This window comes from Pezoporus occidentalis, unplaced genomic scaffold (genome assembly GCF_034315485.1).
Source record: "Pezoporus occidentalis ecotype Australia unplaced genomic scaffold, CSIRO_AGI_Poc_V1 ctg111, whole genome shotgun sequence".
Taxonomy (NCBI): domain Eukaryota; kingdom Metazoa; phylum Chordata; class Aves; order Psittaciformes; family Psittacidae; genus Pezoporus; species Pezoporus occidentalis.
In genome coordinates this window covers 1,630,036-1,647,284 of record NW_026912898.1, presented here as the reverse complement: position 1 = coordinate 1,647,284, position 17,249 = coordinate 1,630,036, and positions in this window count along the sequence as shown.

Here is a 17,249-nt window from a genome sequence, read left to right as displayed (position 1 = left end):
CTGAAATGTCTTGCCTCATTCACGTGCCAGCCTATGACTCTGGAGGGGTCGTGTGGTTGCCCTGTGTGTTGGTTCCTTACCTGTATGGTGGGGTGGCTTCTCTGCCCTCTGTTCTTGAGAATGTGAACTACATTACAGACTGGGAGGAGAGCAGATGTCAGTGCATCAGAGCAATGTGAGGAAGCCAGCTCCTGCACGAGGTAGAGTGCTGCATGAGAGGGGAAGAGAGGTGGCCAGCGCTGCTGGCATACACCCAGACTGCTCCCACACCAGCAGCCTTTGATGGGGACCCACTTCTGACAGTGATAGATAGGAGGAGACTGCATTCAGGTGTCTTCTTTTGTACAGGCTGCTCTGAGTGTTGGCGTGCACAGACCAAGCCAGATCCAGCTTTCCCCCTGGTATGGCCTCTTGCCAGGGCTCTGCCCGCATCTCCCAGCAGAGAGCAGCAGAACCTCGTAGGTGCTCGCATGGGCTCCCAGTGCATCCTCTAAGACCTTCTGGCAGTGCTCGTTTCCACAAAACACAGCAGTAAACCTTCACTGAGCTCGCAGGAGCACGTCAGACCTGTTCGGTGTGGGCAAACAGAAAACACGTGCTCACAGTCCTAAGGATTCAGTGCTTTCCTGAGAGCCAAGGTCCTTGCAGAAATCAGGGCGATCTTTCTTGAGGGAATGCTTTCCAGGTTGTCTTTGTGCTCAGTGACAAAAGGGAGTGCTTCAGGTATGGCTTCAGAAAGTGGGGAGATACCTGTAGAAGGTTAAGCAAACCTCTTTCACAGATGCCTGGCATGGACTAGGTAACTCCTTGAGGTATCCTTCAGCCATATCTTTGACAAGGCAGAAGAGAAACATGTTATTAGCTTCTGTGCTTGGACAGATTTGCTTTGGGAACCTGTTTAGCCCACTTTAGATTTAACCTTTTCTATTAAAAATAAACTGTCAGCTGTCCCATTCTTGTGCCCTCACTTTATAATGTTATCACAAATGTTACTGATGGTGAATGGAAATGTGAGATACTGCTTCTTTGCCAAGGTGTCAAAACTAATTAATCTGTATCTAATTTAGACAGCACTCTCCAAAAATCAAGACATAGTCCTCTGTTTGGAAACTGAATTGATGTTCTCTGGGAGTTTAAATAAGCCAAATTTGGGATTATACTTGACGCTCCTCTGTGGCATTAACTCGGGCAGCTTCTGTAATTCCTTGATTGTCCCATTCTAATTCCTGAAACTATTACGGTTTTATACATTCCCTTGGGAAATAATCGTAGACCTCCTAGGAGGCCCAGTCCTTGTGAGGAAAAAGGCTTCAGTTTGCTCTCACCATCACATGGCATGGGAGGGAGGGGAAGCTCTGTTCTGAGACCACAGCGAGACTTCATCCAGTCCTCTCCCCATCAGCTGTGAGATCCCTGAAGGAAGGAAGACTGCAGGCGTGATGTTCACCTGAGGGAGTGGTGCCTGTGGAGGATGCTGAGGATAAGGACACGTTGCTGTGCTCCTTTCTGCTGCGAATCCATCTTTCACCATGAGATGGAGAGGAAGGCATGGTACAGGGCAGGCTTTTGGAAGGCAAATGTATCACACAGTGACAGCAAGACCCTGGATAACCCTATCAGTAGGTCCCCTTGAAGAGGCTGTAATCCACAGATGGTTGTGAGAGCTCTCTGCATTCCTCAAAGCTTTGTGGCCAAAGTGCCCCCTCTGTCCTCACTCCCCTACCACCCCCTGTTTGGCCTGTATGCTAAGCTGATTTAAACTGTGATGCAAACCACCTCGGCCCTAGGGTCACAGGGCTGGTCTCCGCAGCCTCCTGCCGCTCACCCTAGGTAGGATCTGTCCTTCTTTATTGATGTAAATGATACTTCATCTTGGAATCGTAGCTGCACATGGGAAAGGTGCAATTAGCTGCTGGAAGGAGCTGGGCCCGTCTGCCTTGCCTTGTTTAACAGAGGCTTTAATTAAAGACCCCCTGATGCTAGAGAGGCACATTAATTATTCATCTGAAAACATTTACATAGAGTCCCCCGTTTCCCTTCTTCAATAAATTATCAACTTCACGTCTCCATAATTCATTGAAATGACTAAAAATACATTGTCTCAGCCTCCATCACCTCCCTCCTCACTCTGGCTTTGTCTGTTCCAACTGTGATGGGTTCGGTGTCTTAATGTGAAGGTCTCCTACTGCTCTTAAGTAAAAAAGGGGAGGGTGTGTGGAGGAAAAGAGGGAGAGGGAAAGGTTTGTCCCTGCATGGGAGGCATGCAGATGGCAGTGATTTTTCTCTCTTTTCTTTCCCACACAACTGGCATGATCCTGAGGTTCAAAGAAGCTCATTGACTATTTCTAATGGGGAAAAATCCACTGAGAGAAGGAGAAAAGATGTTTCCAGGGGAGCAAAAGAGGCCTGGGTTTAGGCAGTTGCTATGCTCAGCTGCAGATATCTTGTGTGACCCAGAGCCTAGCAGTTAATCTCCCTGACTCACCTCCATACCCCACCTGTAGACCAGGCCAGCAGTTCCCTGCCTGGCAGAGGGATGGTGCTTTACTAATTATAAGCTGTTTCAATGTAGGTGTTTCAAAGAGGAAAAAATCAGGCAAGCTGAGGCAGAGGGAGAAGTCCTGCAGCAATTCACAACGAAGAGGTCACTACAGGCACAACAGAGGGAAAATTCACTGCAAATGGTGTTCTCCAGCCCTATTCACTTTGTGATAAAGTAAAGTGTCACATGAGAGAGGAAAAAATAACCCCAGTCCTCTGAGGTCTTGTTTACATGCAGAGTTAAGACAAGTTAGTGCAAGGTGTGAGTTAATATGCAGAAGTCGAAGTGCATTAAACCACTGTTTGGGTCCTCTGATACAGAAGGAAAATGGCCTCAGTTCACTATGGTGACAATTCACCAATAGCAAAGCAAGGTCACTTTATCTCTGAATATCCATGCAGGACTTAATCTGCTTTAATTCATGTGCATTCATTTCACATCTTTGGTTAATTTACCTTAACTTTCATGAATATCCTAACCTGCAGGGCTTTGGACAAGTGCATGCTCCTGCTCACTCTGAATAACTGCTGTTCTCTGTGGAGCTAGGAGTAGCCTGGTGCCTACAGAAATCAGACCTGATGTGCTTTCTTTGGAACCCAGGGAGTCAGTGGATAGGAAGGGGTGGATGGTGGATGGAAGGGGGCAGGATGGACACTGGCGAGTTTCTTGGGATATGGTCAAAGAAGGCATTAGAGAATCAACCAGAAAGAGGGAGCACTGACCTTTAAAGACATGGGTTCAGTGTTTTCAAAAGGAAATGAAGAGGTTTCTGTGTTTGGACCTGAGCACATACAGGGTCTGAATCTAAGACTAAAAACGGGGTTGAACTGATTACAAAGAGAGTGGTGTACTTAGCCAAAGCCTTACTCTGTTGTCTTTTGTGTTTTTTCCCTTCCTTTGCCCTTGTTGCTCTTTTGGATGGGCTGTCTCAGCTCAGCAGTGAATAGCACAGTGACAGAACCCTTGTCCAGCGATGACAATGTGCCTAAATCTTGGGCAGTGCTATCTTGGAGCTGAGAGACTAGAAACACTTCCCACATCTGATTCCTGGAAGACAATCCACTGAGGTATTTTAAAACATGAAGATGACAGCTCTGATTCAAGCTGGTTCTCATGAAGTGGTGGAGATTAGGGGAACATAGGAGGGAAGTACAGATATATTCTCCTTTTCACCAAATACATGGTCTGAAAGGTGTGAACAATTCTACACTATATTCTCACTGTAGAATTAGGGTAATGGAGAGGAATGTGTGAGAGGACATACTAAATGCACAAATTTCAATACACAGGAGCAGTGTCTGTGTCATAGAGGGGGAAATAGGATTGTCAGCTGGAGGATGCTGGGTTTTTAGAGGTTGGAAATAGGTCAATGTCTGTAAGATCTCTTCTGCTTCACCATGAATGGCATGCAGTAGTACACTCTAGTTTGTTAGCACTGGCCCAGCTCTTGAATTAGGAATGGATTTTAGTTTGGTGTGCTGTTAGCTCTGGGCATAACCTCTTCCCACTGACTTTTGCCTTGAAGACAGGAGGTATCATTTCATAGGGTGTTCTGGAAAAGGACACCACAGAGGTCATTCTGCTACTCAGGATATCTCTAGAGGAATCTAGGCAGCATGGAACTCAAAGCTTTCTAGCGTTTAAATGGAGTCAGCTATTTAGAATTAAATTGACAAAGTTATAAATATCATCATTGCTTACCAATTCAATTGTAGCTCTGACTAAGTTATTAAGGGACCTGAGCTAATATTCTTCTGGATGTAAAAGAAACATCTTTGCAGGCATTAGGAAAATGCTCCCACCCTTCTCTGCCATCTATGGAAATCGGATTAACATTTTCCAGAGTGAAGTTTTTTAGCTCTTTATACTGTCTATGGAGACCCCTTAAAAATTGTCCAGTCTGTGGCCTCCATCCAGAAGTACATAAGTATCAGTCTTTGGATAACTCACAGTGCAGTGTTCACTGTTAAATTTGTATTGGTCTTAACATGCTTTCAAGTAAGAATCAGTTCTGTGTCTCCTGGGAAATAGGACAATCTGTAATTGGCTTAAACAGAAGGAAGATCTGGTCAGACATTAAGAAGCCTTTAGTAATGGTATAGCAATAAAGCACAAGAATAAATGGCTTGGAGCCTTCTGCCTATAGAAAAGTTTTGATAAACACACTGAAATGACTCTGTCTTCTCCAGAGATCATTCTTTGCAGTTTCTTTCAACTTTGTTTTCTCTGATTCTGCATATGCCCACAAAGTTTTCTTGCCAAAAGCAGCAATAGCGTAATTTTCATTGCCACTGCGCTGCCATTGGAAACACTACTCCATCAGTGCCCCAAAGGAAGCACAAGCTGAAACAACACAACGCCAGTGAGAGCATCCTCTTTCCAAGCTGGCAGAAGCAAGCCCGTTTGGAAGGTGACGTACATCTCCCAGAACCCATGCTTCAGCTTCCTTGGTTGAGCCAAATTGTCTTCCCAGCTTGTCAAACAGAAGAAGTGTTACCACTGTAATTAGAAACATTAAAGCAATCAAAATGAGCATACAAGCATAATTAAGGCGCTATTGGTTTATGTTCCCTGCAGGCATTCTTTTAGAATAAATGACTTTTTGGTTTAATTTAAGCCTCTTCCAAAACATCACTAAAACAAAGGGGGAAAGGAATTTCCACCCATCTCTTCACCAATAAAACTACTTAGTTTTCAGTCTCATAACCTTGTTTACACTGGTAAAATTGCCCCACACTGACAAAATCTAGAAGATATTGCTGAATAGAGTGTAGCTTTAAAAGAGTAAGTTGGATCTGTGCAACAAGAATCAAAGAGGAGCAAGAGAGATTTCCCTGGCTCTGCATCAAGCCCTTCATAAAAGAGAATCAGCTCTGCTGTGCCAGTGTCAGACATGATGCTATGAAAGTGCCATTTTTCCCTGTGAAGGAAAGGTACACAGAATCTAAGGCTGGAATAGTGTTTTCCAACCTGGATAGGTGGAAAAAGGAGAGGTGAAGATCAGGAGTACTGCAATTCTTCTGTGCCTCTCTAAGACTGGAGGAGGGTTGCACTGTGGAAAATGTTGAGCTCAGTGGCTTAAGCCTTGGAGATGTGGATGTTCACCTTTGGCTCACAGGAAGGTTGCATGACTGGAGAAATGGCAGATGGACTTTATTTGAGGTTGATGCTTACCTCCCCACTGCTGGGACATCATGGTGTCTGATGGGTACTCCCAGTGGTCTGGGAAGAAGCTTCAAATTTGACCATCTCTACAGGGATTTGAGGCTATGGTATGCTCTCAGAAATGTCTTCCTCATGGACAGACTTCCCTGTTTTATTGAAGTTAAGGTCTTTGGTTTATTCTCTGATGAGATCCCACACAGAACCCTCAGTCTGACTTGTATAGGTGAGAAACATACAGAGCTAGATAATGTTGGTGGCAGATGGGAGGACATGGCCACTTCCTTTGATGACCTACCTTTCTAACAGAGCTAACATGGCCCTCGTTGGCACTGTAGCGTCACTAGCACATTCATGGCTATTCCAGACTCAGCTGTTTGCTCACAAAACAGAAGCATGACAGCTCTACAGATGCCATCTCCCACTGAACTTACCCCGCTGCTGAGAACTTTAGGCTAGACTCATCATATGTGTTCTTTGATTGGAAAGGACCTTAAGATCTTCCAGTTTCAGCCCCCTGCCATGGGCAGGGACACCTCACATTAGACCATGTCACCTGGCTTTGAACACTGTCAGGGATGGAGCATTTATCACCTCTTTGGGCAGCCTGTGCCAGTGTCTCACCACCCTCACACTAAAGAAGTTCTTTCTTATATCTAACCTGATTGATAGTTCTTCATGCTAAACATAAGCCATGGTAAGAGTCAATGGGTGTACCCTTCCTCCCCCAAACTGACTCAGCAAGAGGTTCAGAGATGCAAGGGTAGCTCTTTGCCTGATTCAGACATGGATGTGAAGATGAGAACTGTGGGGATCACATCTGCCTTTGCCCTCTCTGGCTAGGATATGCAGCCTTAGAGTGACTGGAGTGAGCAGCTCCCTTATCCCAAAGCTTTGCCCTGTTAGTGAGGCTGCTGCTTGCTCCAGTTGCCGTGCTTAGGGCTGCTGCAGCTCCTGGCCAAGGAAGGAAGCACAGGAGAACCCTTATGCGGAGCGGCACAAACCCCAGCTCCTCTTCATCACTTCTGGTTTTGTCCCCTGTCCCCTTGAGTGTTGCTACAGCTTATGTGCCATCTGTACAGAACAGACTGATGGCTCTTTCCTTTGCCCCACATGCTCTGTGGAGGCGAAGGACTGGCAACTGGCTGCGACAGACATGCAGAAGGACAAGGTGAACGTCACAGGCAGCACCAAGAAAATCCATCCGACACCCTGCTCCATATGGAGAAGCACAGTTCCAGCTGTTCAGCCTTTGGAGTAAGCTGGCTCTGAAGCTGCTGCTACCCTGGCTTTAATGCTAGGCAAGCACAGACCCATCAGAGCTGGTGGCTAGGGGGAAAGCAGCGGGGGTGGCAGCACCACGCTGGTACAAGGAATCTCGTGATTCTATTGCTCCCCATGATTATGCTGTTAAAAGCCAAGCAGGGTGGAGTTTAATGAGCAAAGGTAGATGAGAAAAGGAAAACAACTGAGACAAATGATGTTTAAATGTGATGGCTCATTAAACAAAAGCTCTTTGCTATGTTTCTTTCCTTGGTAGCAACAAAAGGGACAATGGTTATAAGTAAGAGGCAACCCACTGACAACAGGAAGGATTTATAGAAAGTAACGCACTTAATTTAGCAGCTCCAGTGCCAATGAGCAGACATGTCTTGCATGAAGTAGCTCAAGTAAAGGGGTTTGCTGTGTCTTTGCATGAGGCAGAGAGCCTTTTTCAGGCCAAATCCTAGGAGCATCTGTTTGAATATCAAGGACCAGTCCTGCTTTCTGCTCATCTGAACTCCTGCTGTCTCCAGCAGATGTTTTGGAATGCAAAAGTGAGTGCAGCACAGGCCATGGGTCTCATACTAATACATCTACAATCTTGTCTAGCCTGGCTTACCGATGCTTGCTTGTGGAGCTTTGATCCTGACTCGATCCTGTATATTTTAGTGAACTGTAGGCCTTAAGAGACTTTAAGAAGTTATCCTTATCAATCCCCTCCAAAAGGCAGGAGCAGTTTAACCAGTGTTCTTTCTTCCAGATGTTCAGAAAGCATCTGAGTGGTAGAGTCTCTGCACCCCACAAACGGAGCTTTGTGTTTCATTGTCATTATCCACCTTGTCATTATATTGTCCTGTCTAGCCAGGATGGAGGACAGGTTATTTACTCTCTCTTTGTCGAAGCCTTGGTATTGATTTTGTAATAGACTACCTCTCAGCTTTCCAACAATATGCAAGAGAAGGTCTCCATAATGTTCGTCTGCCTTACAAGGCAAATGTCTACTCTGCATTTGTATAAATCATGAAACTGGGGGTGATCTGATTGAAATAACTAAATAAAAAAAGATGCAATCTATCATATTGAAGTTTCTCTTGTGTTATTTATGGGAATGGTAAAGGCAATAAATAGTCTTCAAATAGAAAACACCCGACTCTCCAGAACCTTCCACCAGTAAATTCTGGAGCTGAGAAGGTGGCCCTGCAATCCAATGGGAGTGGAGGAAGGGGCTCCAGGCTTCTTTGCCAATTCAGAATGAGAAAGCCTGAGTACAAGATTACTTCCAATGCTAGGGCATCTTGGGTAACGAGGGAATAGTATCTGTACTGCTCTTATCTGGGTTTCTGCATAGGCATCCTAGCCTTATCGAAAATGACATTGTCCAGGACTGGAAAATTTAGCCACTTGGATGCTGTAGAAATTATACTGCTAGCTCTCTCCATAAGACATAAATCTTAGGAGCAGATGCAAAGATAAGAGATTTAAACACCCTCTTCATTGTCCTTTTTGACTGTCAGGCCCAAGGAACTAACTCATATCCTAGTGTTCCTGCTGAAATGGTGATGAACAACTGAGTGGTACAGGCCTGTTTGTCGATGTGTTCTGCACATGACTGCTGACATTGTAAACCACAGTGAAACAAATAGCTTCCTTCTGACTGTGCAACAGAAGGTCTTCTGTCTCCCAAACATCACTTGATCCAGGAGGGATTGAGCTGGCTTGAAAGCAGCTTTCATCAACACCCTCTCTGTTCCGAGTGAGGAGCTTGCACCACCAGAACTGCTTATTCAGAAAGCTCATGGGAAGACAGCCTGCAGAATACAGCATCCATACAGAAAGTACTTACTGGCTAAGAGATGACTACTCTAGGGACAGGAGAAATGTTGCTGAGACAATTTATCTACAGTGGGGAGGTTAAACATCCTCTGCAGTTCCATATCACTGTATCTACTGTTTGGTGAATGTCAAAATGTTGCAGTTGAGCAACATCTCATTCTGTGCACACAAATCAATGGTCTGATTGATTGTCCTCAGACTGATTTTTGTTCAGAACTGCTGAAGCCCCATTACCTGGATGACATGAGTCAGAGAAATTAAAGTCTCACTGATTATGATGTTATAAAACAACCTGAGTATGCAAAAGATTTGTATTTGATATCAGGGCCCCCAGTGTTCGCAATTGATGCTTGAAGGTAGATACCTGAAGTTAGACACAGCAACCTGCAAGACAAACAGGACACAATGGTAAGGCAAAGCCAACCGGACATGCAGTGCCTGAAATGTGCTTCACCTTGGCCTCTGGCAGTGAGTGAGTTTCCAAAACTTCATACTGACAGCAGGATTTAGCTTCAACTCCATTGCTTAAATGTGTGTGTGTGGAAAGCTATGACGCTGCAGACAGCAGAGATCCAGTTGATGCAGGCAGTGCAGTTTGGAGAGTTGTGTTGCTCTTGCTGAAGGATATAACTGTGTGGTTATGCAAGTTCTGCAGCCTGCACTGACTCCTATTTTTGTTGACTGTAAGCGGATGTTTGGCCCTTAATTCACGTGTAGGTACCTGCAGTCCAGATGCTACATCTTGCACTGCCTGTAAACTGTGAGTGTCCTAAGCTGCAAACCTCCCCTTGGTGTGCACCTTGACAGCAATAACAATAGCAAGCTCCAGAGAAAAAGTGGTTACCAAAGCATAATCTCTGATTCCCCTAGGAATATCAGCTTAGTAGTTAAAACCAGTCCTTCTGCTTCATTTCATGGCACGAGGATGTAGAAAGTAGCTGGAAACTGAGTCCGGAGCTGGAATGTCTTCTGAAGGGTGTGTTAGCAAAACATTCAGTCCCAGAAGTCAAGAAAATATAACTATGTATTTGTCTCAAAACTTTCACCTACCGTGCCTATCTTGTTATAAATGACCTCTTCTCCTGGGTTTGCTCTGATGGATTTTCCTAGAGCTTTCCTCATTCTTTCCAGGTGGCCTCTCTCCAATTTCACAGCTACCAATGACCACGTTTTCTTCCTGTATCTGTTGAAAGCAGTAACCACAGTATCTGTTCCAAAACATGGACAGACCCAGGGGGCTTCTGATGACAATTTGGTGCTTATTCATGTTATGCTGCCATATAAACCCACCGAGTATGACCAGAACAAATGGGACCTGACTGTCTTCATAAAGTTCCTCAAGTGCCTGGTGGGAGGCAGAACATGCTCTTGCCAACGACCTCTGAGACTGCAGCGTAAAAATAACCTAAAGCATTTAAAAAGCAACAAGAGGGGAAGGATGCATTTTATGTCAATTCAGTCAAAAAGTCCTCAGAATTAGTTGCCTGGAGTGTTTGGGAAAGCTGACAGAGTATAATAGCACAGAGACTATTTTCTTGCTTCTCAGCAAAGACAGCATTAATCGTCTGGGCTTAATATAGCCTTCCACATGCCAACTGGGTGCAAAATTATGACTGGTATTAGAAAACCACTTACCATGTAGACAGGCTTAAAGTGCAATAAGCTATGGGGTGTGGATGCAGATGAAGTATGCCTAAGGACATATGGTGACCTTGAGAATTGTGTGCCATGTCTCTGGAGACATAGTGCCTCTTCATTATGGACCCTGACAGAGATGGAGCTCTTCATCAGTGGTGGGGCAAGGAAGGACTTGGAGTTGGAGGCAGGCTTGTATTTTGTGATCTAGGTATATCTAGAGATGTCTGAGCACTAGAGATTTACTGGAATTGGTTGTATACACCATTATAATATCTATATATGCATAATACATAGACCAATATACATCATGACTGTGCCAGGGAGAGAATCCATAGCTCTGGGTGTTCGCAACATCATGTATAGGAAAGAACACAGACCTGTAAGCACTCTCCACCCTCTTCTATACCCAGCCTGGCTTGATTGATGCACCTTCTGCCAAATAGCTACACTTGTTTTGATAGAAAGGGAGCAGAACTATGTCTGAGTATCTCATCTGAGACTTTTGTGTTAGCACTTGAGGAATGCAGAGTATGACAAATAAGGTTGAACCTTTTAACACCCTCTATTGTAACATCTGTACTACACAGCTTAGAGATTGCTGTTCTAGTATCACTAGCTCATGAAGTGGGCTCAATCACTCAATGCTTATGCAAGGCTCTTTTTCTTGTACATGAGTTGTGTCTCAGCCCTGTTTTTCATCCAGTAGCTTTTCTCAGCAGTTATTAATGAACAGTTCTGACTGATAAGTTACAGGATTTGCAGTGAATTCTTTGTGGGCCTGTCTGCCATTGGCCTCCTTGGTTATGCAGCGATCTCTCTCTGAAATCTCTGACGAGAGAATTGATTTTGAGAGCACAATAATAAATACACTGTTGGTGAAGTCTTTTGGACAAACATAGATCTTTGCTAAAATTAGAAGACATTCAGCCTAGCATTTCCGTGGTTATCCAGATACTGACATACAATGGCATCACGCAGAGTGAGTCAAGCAGAAGGCTGATTCACGGATCAGGGTTTTTGATCATCAACCAACACTAGTATTTAGGTAATTATGTCTGTACAGGATGTTATGACATGTCTGTTTTACAAGTAGCATCAGTTTCCATGACAGCTTCTTTTTATTACTCAAATATACCTTTTCTGCCTTGAAACATTATGGCAATTGTGGGAATTTCTCTTATTACTGAGCCACCTCCTGCCTTGTTGAGAGTAGCAGGCTTCAGCGTGTGTGAATTAATGCTGAACTGGAAGCACAGAGACTACCCACAGCTCCTCATCTGACTGCTGGAAGGATGAGAGGTTTGGCAGCAGGGCTGGCATTGAGACGACCATAAAGAAGGGGAAGCGAGGACATCCCAGGCATTTCCAATGGTCATCTTCTGGTCTTAATGACCAAACTGAGTGCCACTGAGACCTCCTAAGCTCAGGGGCTGATCCACACCTTATTTTCCAATGGGGACAGGGGGCCCAGGGAAATAGCTGGAAACCACTTGGCTATCACAGCTACCAAGAAGTATGAGCATCCTTTACTGCTGCATGTGCTCCTGTGCAAATCCTTCTCCTGCTCACAGTCAGGAAGTGAGAACTGACTTCATGAAAAGCAGCTTGTATGCACTTAACAGTGTTGTCATCACTGGCTGTGTTGGTTGTTAGTCTTGAGGATCCACTTCCCTTCCAAACCTGACACTGGGAAGCATAGCTGTGCTTCTTAGCACTAGGCCACTGTTTGGGCTGCACATGGAGAGTCAGCCCTGTCTTCAGAGCACAGACACACATCGATCTCTGATCCTCTCAGTGGGAATCTTCCAACAAACTCCTGTCCCATGTTCAGATTTGGGGAGAAATGACCTTAATTTCCTGCTAGACCTCTCATGCACCCTTGCAAGAACTACTGGAGCCTGTTTGAAGGGCTAAATAAGAAGAAACAAGGCACTTCTCTGGGTCTGGAGTCCCATAGCCATAATGGGGTTCATCTGAACCCTGCCAGATCAAGGCTGCTCACTGTGCTTCCTCTGCTGGAAGATACCTCACCATTCCTGCTTCCTTCTCCCTTTCCTTCCCCCCTCCCATGCCAGGGAAGGCTCCTTGGCTTTTAGGTGGGGGCAGATCACAGCAGATGTGTGTTCTCCTTTGAGACTTGCCCACTGTTTGGCTTAATTAATCCTGACACATTGCAGTTGCTGTTACAGAAGAAATGTCAAGAGAAATTAGACCAGCTGGTAGCATGGAAACCTGGGGAGCCAGGGCTGTGCCATGCCTCACTTTCCTGGGGAACCTTGATGTGCTTTCCCATACGGGGCGGTGGGGACTGGATGCCTGCGAGCAGCAGACGCTGACCTGTGTCACCCATGCTTGTCCTCACGGATAGTGAGGAACCATTCCTCAAACAAGCCCAGCAGGAGATCTAGCCAGCAACAACCGGCATGGCTGGGCTTTCATGACAGCTAGGACAGCCCTGGGATTTAGCTTGGTCCCTGTTCCCTGAAGCATAAGGCTGTGAGGAGCTCTGGGGCTTAGTTGAGCTCCTTGGGGACAAGGAAAGCACTGCTGAGCATTTCTTCTTTATCTTCTTTTATTGTATCTCCAAGCACCTTCAGCTGCTGTTTCTCACCACTTCCTTCACCTTTATATCTATTGACTTGAGTGATTTCGTACCAATCAATTTTGGGGGATTTATCAGCAGCTTTCATGCTTTTCTTTCTTAAAGCAAACGACCTTCATATTTCGATGTTCCATTAGACCACTGCATCTGAGCTCTTTCATCTCTGCAGTGATCTGATTTAATAAAATGAGAAGCTAGTGTAATAATACACAGTGCAGCTGCACAATGTGGATGCATTGCAAATACATATTTCCCCCTATATGAGCATCTCCTCCTCTGTGCTCTCCTGTGGGACATCTAGCTCGTAAGTCTGCAGATGCCACAAGCCTGGAATAGAATTGCACTTAGAGAGAACTGACTTTGACACTTAAATATCTCCCAAAGTTCAGGATTGTATTTTGTGTTGTCTTGGGGATACAAGCAAGTAAAATATTGCTTCTTCTTGATGCATTGGCAGAAAAAGGGGTCTTCTACTGCAGGCAGGCACTTACTTGCCAAAGGGATGTTACTTATATTTAAATATTAAGAACAAGACCTTGCCATGGGATGGTATCTCTGGCTTGAGAAGCTCAAGAAGTAAGTTTGGCTTCTAGTAGTGCAAAAGAAATGTAATTATCCCGCTTTGAATTCATAGATGGCACATCCTGTTGCAGGCACTGGGGATCTTGCTCCTGACGCCTGCACTGGATTCAGTGCAGGAGTGCTTCTCTGGGACTCCTTAAGGGAGCAGACCATGAGCTGTGATGCACTAAGAAGCAGAGAAGAGACAAGGGATTCAGAGAGGATCATGGAGAGGAGGAGGAAGGAGGATAGTTTTGTGATGGCTATTCTACTCCACATGGGACAAAGGCCCATCTCAACAGAGATGCAAATCTCAGTTCACCCCTGTGAGAGCAGACCCATGGTTGTGTGCATTGTGTCCTTCATTCGCATCCCTCTCCATGTTCCTCAAAAGACCACAGCATCACTTATCCTCCCTCTGTTGTGGTCAAGGCAGAGGGAGGTGCTCTGTTGTGCTGTACAAGACCTGGTCCTGTGTGAAGGTGTGTACATGTGCTTGTGTGGAGCTGATCATGCTGCGTGAGGTGGGTGCCTGTGTCTTATCTATATATATCAGGCCACTGCCAGAGTTAGGGCTGCCTTCTGCTGCTCTGCCTAGATGCACCTACCAGGGCTGCCACACAGCGTGGCTGCTTTGCTGTCTTATTGCACAAATCAGGTGTATTTTACAGCCCCAAACTGCCCATGCCTTAGAAAGGGGCTGCACTAGACCAAAGCTGCCAGTTTAAGGCATTTTAACACAAGTGCACATGGAGCTCCTTGGTGCTCTCCAACTGGGCTTCATCTTGTATTTTCCATAGAGCAGATGAGATGCAGAAATCCTGGGAGCTCAGCACTCAGCACTCAGGGCTTCTCAGCCATGTCAGCAAGATTGCCTGCTTTGGGGCTGTCATTAGTGGACTGTTAGAAGTATTCCTGTTCTTGTGACCTGCATGTCTGCAAGTCCGTGTCCTACAGGTCTTCTGCCTGGTTGATCACAGTAGTAGCCATCCTGGCACGATGATTTGGCTTAGGTGAAGCAGGCAGTGGGGTCATTGTCCAATACTTTGCACCCCTTGATCTAGCCTACTGGGCTCAAGATCTGGGCGCTGCACCTAATGGAAGCCCTCCTCCTTCCCTTCACTGCTGTTCGGTTGGGCACAGCAGACCACTGCCACATGTGGTATGGGCTTCATTGGCATCCAAATAGGTTTTGTTCACGGGGTGATGCTCTCCCAGCAATGCTGTGTATGTTCTCCATCCTCTCAGGGACAGTGAGAGCAGGCTGAGGTACATCTGCTCTTCCACTGGCATAGATGAACCTGGGAGAAGGCTCCTCTCCATCACCTGAGGCCTTTCTCACTCCCAGCCTTGCCCTGAGTTAGTCAAAGCAGTGCAATCTCCCCGCTGAGCTCTCTGATGTCAGTATAAAAGTGGCTTACATCTGCTTTTTAATTCATAATTTCCTTACTGACTTAACTTGGATCATCATAAGCTGTTTCCAATCCTATAGAGTGCGAGTGAAGGCGGGGGGGGCTTCAGCTAAATGCATGCAACACCAACACAATTTTATGGGTGGGCAAGCTCGGAGCAACATGACTGAAGGCACGTGAATATTCACAGCCATTAAAGTCAAAGTAAATACGGTGTGGATGGCCTAACAGATTCCAACAGTGAATTGCAGTAGCAGAAGCTGCTGTCAGTGTCCATGAAAGAAGAAAGACAACATTCAAAGAGAGAAAAAAGTATATTCACTCTGCATTATTCACCCAACTGCAGCTTCTCCTCAGGGAGACCAAGATGTTAATGGCTGGAATGGGAAGGTGAAGAGAAAGAACTGCAACAGAAATGGCAAATAGAAACCAAGCAGGTTTTCATGTTTCGCCTACTGGGGCTAAACTGTTAAACGTGTTTGCTCAGAGTGAGAAGATGTGGCCTCTGTGAGATGTGAAGCCCTCAGGCAGTGATACCCCTTGGACTTTCCACATTGGCTCTGAAGGGTGCTGCAATGATGGTTTTTAGCTGGACCTCCTCAAAGGAAGGAAAGAGCCCCACATCCTTCACTGTGGCACTGCAGGGTAGTAGGAATGGAAGGACTAGCACCTGGCTACGTCGGGAGGGAAGACCTGGTGTTGGTTCTCCTGTCCTTATACTCCCACTCTTGATAAAACCACTAGAAGTTAGGTATCATTAGTGTCTCAACAAATTACGATAAGGTTTGGGGACCAGCTCCTCTGGGCACTTCAGTAAACCTGGACCTTGTTAGACATCATCCAGAAAGTCAGTGGAGTCTTTGCACATTTCCTTCAATATTATTAATTTACAAGGGTTACTCAATTAGGAGAATCCACTAACTTGTAAAACGTTACTTATTTACACTGTTTCTTGGAGAGGGATTTTCTCAAAGCATGATGATGATAAGCTTAGGCATTACCAATCCTCTTGTGCTTTAGTCAACAGGCAGCCTGAGAGCATTAATCAGAGATGCGGTAGTTTTGCTCTAGTTCCCTGCCACTGGCCACTGCCCTGTGTGGCACCAGCTTCCCCCAAGTCTGAAGGAGCCCTGCACACCAGCATTAGCTTTTCCCAGGGCTGGAAACCCCTTTGGAAAGGCAGCAGCAAATCAGGATGTTTCTCAGAACCTTCTTTATAGGCACTAGGCAAGGCAAGGCTGTCTTTGCCTCAGAAGCAAAGCACTCTCCCTAAAGCAGCTCTAGGCAGTTTTCTTGCACCATACATGTCTACTGCATGAAGCTTCAGCAGGGTAAGATGCAGGGTACACTTGGGCTTCAAAGCACGCTCCGAATCACTTTCCAGGCAAGCGGAAAGCTGCTGTTCAAGTTACTCGTACAGAGAAGGGACATTGGAGCACAGGGTGAGGAAGAATGTGAGTAGTGACCTCCAAAGCTTCAAGATTGCCTTGGTCACCTTGAGGGGTGTCCCAAATGCTCCATGTTTGGCTAGAAGCCCCCAGGTGATTTCAGTCCAAGCTAGTTATGTGGCTCTTTGTCATTCACACAGCAAATGTGGTAGGTAAATGTGCTGATGTGCTGCTCCTGGGAGGTGGTGGTATACACTGACAGCATGAGGAACTTGGCATGATGTCTGCCCAGCCCCAGGCAGGGGTGTTTTTTATCACTGCTGCAAGTGGGATTTAACAAAGAGGAGTTTCTCATTCCTGCTAATTACTGAGATTTTGCTCTGGGCACTTGGAGAATCCTCATATTCCTGGTGTGCAGACACTGTTGGTGCATGAAGAGCGAAGTCTGAACCTAGCTCTCATCACTGAGGTGGCGCTAGGGAAGGTGAACCCATCCACTAGCCAGTTTGGGCAAGAAAGCCACTGTCGTGGGCAGTGAGAACTAAGGGTAGCATCCAGCTGCCCAAAGAGGTAGGTATTAGACACATAGAGGGTTTGATACGGGTTGTGTAGCAGTGAGTTACTGCTCTTTTTGACCCGTTGTTCAGTGCCTGACTGTCCGTCTACTCCAATTCCTTTATGTGTTATTGAGAGCATCATCCTGTGTATTGATATTTGCCACCTTTGAGAGCTGCAGGGAGAGGATAGCCCACTGCCTTTTTACATGAAAAATGCTGATAATGAAATCAGATGCGGTGGGTTCTCCCTTCCCTAAGAACTCCATGGTTTCACGAGGGTGTCACGAGCAT